Genomic DNA, 8,078 nt, shown 5'->3' on the forward strand with positions numbered 1-8,078 from the left:
GGGCGGGAGGGGGGGGGCCCGCGCGCCTCCCTTTCGGTCCCCCCGGGGTCCCCGCGGCTTGGAGACTGGGCCGCCCGCGGCCGCCGCCTCTGCGCGGGGCGTCCTTTAGCTCCTCATCAAGGTCGCTCGCGCGCGGGAAAGACGCCCCCTCCCCGGAACGTCCTGCCGGGATGTTGTGCGTTGGCTGCCGGGGCCGACGCTGCCGACCCCCTTCTGCTGCGGCCGCCTGCACATCCGGAGCTCACGAGGTTCCGGCTGCACCAGGTTTTGCAACACTTTGTTCCTTGCGAAGCCGCATTAGGTCTTCAGCAATATCCTGGTAGAATTGGCTATCTGAATGTGTGCGCACTTCCCCCTGGATTATTTGAGTTAAAATTTGGTATAAAAGTTGCTTCCTTAAATGTATGTATGCGTTTGAAAGCTTTCAATGATTTGGCATACAGTAGCCAAAAAAAAAGTGTTGGTTTCAGAAGTTCTTGAACATAATGTTCTGTTGTTCAAAAGTCTCTGTGTATTAGTGGATGACCAGGTACTGCAGTAGAGGGGACCCTTTAGAAATAGCCTGAAATTGAAGTTCCTCAGACTCTGCAGAAGTTTGGGTTGAATGAAATGATGGGATTGGAAGTTGTTCTAGGGTACAGGTTGGTGAATGGCTTTCTTGTGTTCCTCCATACACAACACGCACACAACTATGTTATCATAGGATGAAAATAATTGTTTGTAGACAGGGGTATATAGTTATCTTCGTTTATGTTTTGTTTTGTTTTTCCGATCTTCTTTGTCGTGTCTCCAGTCCAACTTTCCAATATGGTTTGTTCCCAGTATTCTGCAGAGGCCACTGCCTCTCGTGTTGGTGTTGCCAGATCTGGTGGGGTGCGTTGCATTGCTACAGGGCATCTTGGGAAATGATCCATGGTTTGCTTCCCCTGACAAACATGTTGGTTGGTTGTATAGAGGCCCCATGATTTCATGAGAGAATAGAGGTGCACTGATACATCGGCCCCATATCGTATCTGTACTGATAATGTCAATTTTCCTTTTATCGGCAATCAGCTTTTTTTGGCTGATGTGGCCAATAATGTCACCAATAAATGCTGCCTGCATGCGCGCAGCTGCAGCAGAGCACAGGTGGCATGGAAAGCAGCATCCAGCTGGTAAGTCTGTCGTGGGGGAAGGAATGGTTGTGGAGGGGGAGCAGACTGAGGTCCCCGCAGTGAGGGAGGGAGTGGGGCTGGGGCAGGGTCAGGTGCTGCACATCTAGGGTGGAGCCCAGGGCGGAGCCGTGAGTGGCTAGTCTAGGAGATGCGGGAGGAGGGGTGGTTCCTGCTGCTGTGTATGCCCCAGGAGGACATGGGAAGTGGGGTAAGGGTGGGCTGCTGCTGTGGGCTGGGGCCAGGAGCGGTACCAGGCTCTTCCTGGTGGTGGGGCTGGGCTGGACCTGTACTCAGGGTAGTCAGAAGTATTACTAGGAGGGAGACTACACGTGGTCTGCAGCCACCCCAAAATTCGCCTCCCCACTTTGTAGCAGTGCTGTTGCTGCCTGCCTCAAGCATAGCCCAGCCCAGACCCCCCAGCTGGGAACAGCCTGGCACCACCCGCAGCGGCAGCCTGCCCTCACCTCACACAGATCCAGGCAGTACACCCCTGCCTCCATGCCCTCCTGGGTGTGCGCAGCAGCGGGAGCCTCCTGAAGAGATGCAGCTCTGTCCCATGCCCCCATCCCGGCTGGGCAGCACCTGCCCCTGCCCTGCTCTGTCTCACCGTGGGGGCCTCGATCTACCCCTTCCTCCACAACAGCCTTATCAGCCAGATGCTGCTCTTTATGCTGCCAGGCCTCGTATCAGCAATTGGATCAGTATTGGCCAATATGGCTCATTAAAAATCGGCCATTGATATTGGTCCCAAAAAATCTCTATCATTGCACTCCTATAAGACTTTTCTGGTTAAAAGCTCATATTTGGTAGCAGTACATTTGCATATTTACTATTGTAAACCTATTGTCAAGGCACTTTCGTTTGGGCATTCCTTTTTTAAACTGAACTTAATTTTTCTTTTGAGTTAAGAATTATAATATTCTATCAAATGAGTATTTTTAAACGCACCTGTTCCAGGGATGTTGTAAGGATTAATCCCTGTTTGTGGAGTTAATTTTGAAATCTACAGAAGAAAGGAAAATAAATGCTTTCAGCATCTACAGTTCCAATTGTAGATGCAAACTCTCTTTTTTTTAATCATGCATAAAGATTTCGACTTTCTGTGCTTTGGGTTAAATGGGAGGATTTCATCTAGTAACCCTTTTATTAAGGTTCCACTAATATTATGGGCTATGCACAGAATGAAAGTGATAAATGGATCAAGAAGTAGTGCTCAGTGGTATCTGTTTCATTCATTTTTGTTGCTACCAGTTGCTGATGTCATCCAGCTACAAATGCATTACTGTAATGTGTTCAGGCATCTGAATAAAATTACAGGACAAACAAAAGCTTCTTTGTTGGAAAAATACTCTATATTTTGGGACAGTTCTTGGGTGGATAGGTAATGCTAAATTAAACAATTAGTGAATAAGGATTTTGTATTTACCACATCATTTAACATCCTTCATAATTAGCATATCTCTTGTTTCTTGCCCCTTCTTTAAATATCCTTCAATACTCAACCCCTAAGTTTCTCTGTTTTGTTTTATGACCTGTTTTAAATGATTCTGTAGTGATACATCAGTAATGAAATTCAGTTGGCCATAAATCTATTTTATTTTGTTTTCATTTTTATTGGCATATTTATAGTGTCTTGTATTGCTACTTCTTTCTTATATCACTAGTATTAATAACAAATTTTTCAGGTAAACTCAGAATATAACTCCCAATATATGAAGTATTGATTTCCCATTTACTGTCATGGCTATGCCATATAACTAGTTTTAAATTTCTACTGTGTATTTATAAAGCCTTGACCTGATGTGATTAAAGGTCTTGTGCAACACCACCTTTTCTGAGGTAGTAGTTACATCCATCATAAAGAGAGGGCTTGTGAATGAGACTATTACACAGCAGAATGGCTGTCTGTATAGAAAGGGATGTGTGATTCACTAATGAGCATTGTTCCAAGAAATTACAAAACAGCATTTCCATAGAGATGTTGACAAAAATACAACAGCCCTCCCCCCCCCCCACACACCTTTTCTATTAATTTATGTTTCTGTTTGCACTCGTTTCTGCATGGCAGTAATAAACATTGAGTAAAATAAGCTAATATATTGAAGCATTTTAATATCGTATATACCCAAATCTAAGATGATCCTGAATTTAAGATTACTCAATAATTAGATACTATGTATGATACATGCCATAATTTTCCATGTGTACAATCTAATTATTGGAGGATCATCTTAAATTTATCCCCATCACTTCAGCGGCAGCCTGCCCTCACCTCACACAGATCCAGGCAGTACACCCCTGCCTCCATGCCCTCCTGGGTGTGCGCAGCAGCGGGAGCCTCCTGAAGAGATGCAGCTCTGTCCCATGCCCCCATCCCGGCTGGGCAGCACCTGCCCCTGCCCTGCTCTGTCTCACCGTGGGGGCCTCGATCTACCCCTTCCTCCACAACAGCCTTATCAGCCAGATGCTGCTCTTTATGCTGCCAGGCCTCGTATCAGCAATTGGATCAGTATTGGCCAATATGGCTCATTAAAAATCGGCCATTGATATTGGTCCCAAAAAATCTCTATCATTGCACTCCTATAAGACTTTTCTGGTTAAAAGCTCATATTTGGTAGCAGTACATTTGCATATTTACTATTGTAAACCTATTGTCAAGGCACTTTCGTTTGGGCATTCCTTTTTTAAACTGAACTTAATTTTTCTTTTGAGTTAAGAATTATAATATTCTATCAAATGAGTATTTTTAAACGCACCTGTTCCAGGGATGTTGTAAGGATTAATCCCTGTTTGTGGAGTTAATTTTGAAATCTACAGAAGAAAGGAAAATAAATGCTTTCAGCATCTACAGTTCCAATTGTAGATGCAAACTCTCTTTTTTTTAATCATGCATAAAGATTTCGACTTTCTGTGCTTTGGGTTAAATGGGAGGATTTCATCTAGTAACCCTTTTATTAAGGTTCCACTAATATTATGGGCTATGCACAGAATGAAAGTGATAAATGGATCAAGAAGTAGTGCTCAGTGGTATCTGTTTCATTCATTTTTGTTGCTACCAGTTGCTGATGTCATCCAGCTACAAATGCATTACTGTAATGTGTTCAGGCATCTGAATAAAATTACAGGACAAACAAAAGCTTCTTTGTTGGAAAAATACTCTATATTTTGGGACAGTTCTTGGGTGGATAGGTAATGCTAAATTAAACAATTAGTGAATAAGGATTTTGTATTTACCACATCATTTAACATCCTTCATAATTAGCATATCTCTTGTTTCTTGCCCCTTCTTTAAATATCCTTCAATACTCAACCCCTAAGTTTCTCTGTTTTGTTTTATGACCTGTTTTAAATGATTCTGTAGTGATACATCAGTAATGAAATTCAGTTGGCCATAAATCTATTTTATTTTGTTTTCATTTTTATTGGCATATTTATAGTGTCTTGTATTGCTACTTCTTTCTTATATCACTAGTATTAATAACAAATTTTTCAGGTAAACTCAGAATATAACTCCCAATATATGAAGTATTGATTTCCCATTTACTGTCATGGCTATGCCATATAACTAGTTTTAAATTTCTACTGTGTATTTATAAAGCCTTGACCTGATGTGATTAAAGGTCTTGTGCAACACCACCTTTTCTGAGGTAGTAGTTACATCCATCATAAAGAGAGGGCTTGTGAATGAGACTATTACACAGCAGAATGGCTGTCTGTATAGAAAGGGATGTGTGATTCACTAATGAGCATTGTTCCAAGAAATTACAAAACAGCATTTCCATAGAGATGTTGACAAATATACAACAGCCCCCCCCCCCCCCCACACACCTTTTCTATTAATTTATGTTTCTGTTTGCACTCGTTTCTGCATGGCAGTAATAAACATTGAGTAAAATAAGCTAATATATTGAAGCATTTTAATATCGTATATACCCAAATCTAAGATGATCCTGAATTTAAGATTACTCAATAATTAGATACTATGTATGATACATGCCATAATTTTCCATGTGTACAATCTAATTATTGGAGGATCATCTTAAATTTATCCCCATCACTTCGGCAGGAAAAGCAGTTTGGGGGGGGGAACAGGCAGCTTTTCCTGTCTCTACCCCCACCCTCTTACCACTCTTGTGCCTGCTGCTCCCCGCCCTCACCCCTTGTCTCCTTTTCCCTGTCCCGTACTGGTTACCCTCACTTCAGCGCCAACAGGCTCAATCTGTGCTCCAGCCCTGTAGTACTGGCCCCAGAGGCCGCATGCACAATAGGCTCTGGGGCTGGCTCATGCTCTGTGTGGGGATGGGCCTAGCGTGTGTGTTATACTCGGCTTGGAGCTGGCAGGGAGTGCACACTCCATGCAGAGCCCTGCCAGACCCAGAGCCTCCAGCACCTAGTCTAGCCCATATATCGTGGCAGAATGCACCCTGTGCTGGCCCAGGGGGGTGGCGTGTGCTGCTTGCGCATGCAGGTTAGACCAGCACTGCAACAATTCCGTGGGGGGGGCTCAGTCCCGATCCAGCCTGCAGAGCTTCTAGGGGATCTTTGTGGCTTGCGGGGCTAGATGAGTTTGACACTCCTGAGTTAGGCCTTGTTATTTCTAAAAGTAAAAAGTTTAGCCTTTAATTAAAGTGTTCTGTATGACCGTGGTTTTGCATTGTTCATAGTAAAAAGTATTCTGGTGATTATGCTCATACTGTAGAACATTTACAAACATGAAGACTTCACAGGCTTTATCTTAAATATCAAGCAGTATGGGGTTCGGTGGTTCTCAGCACTTCAGCAAATAAGCTGTTAGTGAAGATTGCCAGGTTGTGGAACTTTCCATTCTTGCATTTGAATGCAATATATAAAATTAAAATGCAAATAAAAAATAGGATGCTGTATATGTAAAAGGGCATGCCGGGGAGGATGACAGTATAGTACTAACGTGGCTTTGCTACTCGCAAAGAAAGCTTCATTCTAAACTGCTGATGGAGGAGAACAACAGTAGTACTAAGTGAAAAAAATCCCAATTTTTTACTTTTTTGAGATATGGCTAAAAAAAATTATCAGTTGTATGCAAGAACAGTCAGCTTCACCTACTCAGCATCTAATGTCCTGTTTTTCTTTTCATTACCGTGTCTGGGTTGCTTGTTCACCAGCATTTTTGGAAGAGGTCCTTTTCTGTACCCTGTTCTTCTTATGTTAGGAGCTAGAGTTTGCTTGGAGCTTACCAGTACTGCTGCAGGCCAACAGGGATGGGTTTTTTCCCATTGCTTTCTCAGTAACTAACGTTATGTGGAGGTACTTGTTAAATATTAATAAGTAGCACACCTCAGATTGGTGGGCTCAGTGTCTCTTGGTCTCTCTTTTGAAGTAGTAGATTCAGAGAAGAACTTCTATAAGCAGTAGGTAAACTAAATGTCCATAGTCAAGCACCAGGCTTGAAAATAGCTTTTACACTAGGCATGCAATTAAATGTTCAAAGTGATGAGCAGAGTCCGGTATCCAAATATCTGTTTTGCTCTGTCCAGTTGATTGCTTGCCCCTTTATCTCCTACTAAATAGCATTTGAATGTGTGCCTTCCCCGTCTGAACATCATTCACAAGGACACTTTGGCAGTGACTCACATGACTGCATCTGGTTTGAGATGAGGCATTTTAAACCTTTCATTAACTTAGATTTAAAAAAAAATGTAGAAGTAATTACTCCTGTCTAGGGTAGCCAGTTTAACAAAGTCATAACTGTAGCTGTAATAATAACAACTGATTAATAGCTTTTTAAAGACTTGGTGACACAGAAATGCATTTGTTTTAGATCACCTACTAACATTGTAGAAATATTTGGTGTTCCTGGGATCTATTAACTCCACTTATCTGGCTTCTGTTTGGAAAATCAATATCACATTGTCCCAGTTTCACGCTGCTTCTAGGTTTTTATATTTTTGGTCTTATATCCTGTAACTAGCACCAGGGTACTATGCCTGATGACTTAGAAGTTTGATTTTTCTCTTCAAGTGGAGAACTGAGTGAACAACAGGCTGGCTAATGCTGACCAACAGCAAATTGGAAGCTGTTGTCGAATGAATGTATTTGTGGGAAAAAATTGGCTAGGTAAACAGGAAACAATATACAACAGCCTTCATTTCTCTCTTGCATACTGCTGAGGACTTGCCCTTATGAATCCCAGCTGTAGACACTGCTCATTTTAGCTTCCTTATGTTTAATTTTAAAAATGGACTAATGGAAATGCATTAGAAAAAGAACCTCAAATTTCCAGAATATGATGTAACTCATTGTGCTTAGATGAAATTCTCCCAACACAATCTGGGAGTAGAGATTTACAAAGCCTTTCCTACAATCCCTTGCATCTAACTAAATTTTTCCTTTCCTAAATAGCGTCTATCAATAGTGATTCAGCTGACTTGGAAGAAGAAATTAATTAAGCTTTTGTCATGTGGCATGAGAAATGTATCTTTGTTTTTTGCTGCTGTGATAACTTCTGGCATTGTCAGCCTGTGAGTTTATCAGACTACTCTTCTTATTTCTTTATTTTTTACTTAATTATGACATTTTACCACTGCTTATTGGACTACTTAAAACCCTTCAATTTCCTCTTTGGATTTCTTCAAACACTTTTTCCCTTCCTCTTTTCACTTCTAACTGTTCTTCCTCCAGTGGATTCTGGTGTCTTCTGGTTGTCTCAGTTTTGTAAAATCATTTAGCTGGACATGCATGTACCAGGCTGTTACATGGGTCCTGCATGCTTTCAAGTTTTCCTTGGTATGAATAGTGTCCTAATAACACCATAAAACATCTGTACCTTATCTTCGCCTCATGTTTGTTGCCCCTTTTGAGCAATTTGTGGGTTTTGGATAGAATCCTCTGTGGTAACCAGATTTCCCTCTTATGTCTGCACCCCCCCACTCCTCCTCCTCCTCCCCT

The 8,078-nt window shown here is 42.0% G+C and overlaps 1 protein-coding gene across 5 annotated transcripts in view; it reads left to right on the forward strand.

The window, feature by feature from the left end:
* The first annotated feature begins 6 nt into the window (after positions 1-6).
* Positions 7-8,078, forward strand: part of TRAK2 (trafficking kinesin protein 2) — a 43,626-nt gene continuing 35,554 nt past the window's right edge. For 4 of the 5 annotated variants that reach the window (XM_014519224.2, XM_025202190.1, XM_006022083.3 and 1 more), the window contains exon 1: positions 7-264. The gene's annotated coding sequence lies outside the window, so the exon portion shown is untranslated. Of the gene's footprint in view, positions 265-347; positions 403-8,078 lie in introns of those variants that run through there. The other variant, XM_014519225.2, reaches the window with a different exon arrangement.

This window comes from Alligator sinensis, unplaced genomic scaffold (genome assembly GCF_000455745.1).
Source record: "Alligator sinensis unplaced genomic scaffold, ASM45574v1 scaffold566_1, whole genome shotgun sequence".
Lineage (NCBI taxonomy): Eukaryota > Metazoa > Chordata > Crocodylia > Alligatoridae > Alligator > Alligator sinensis.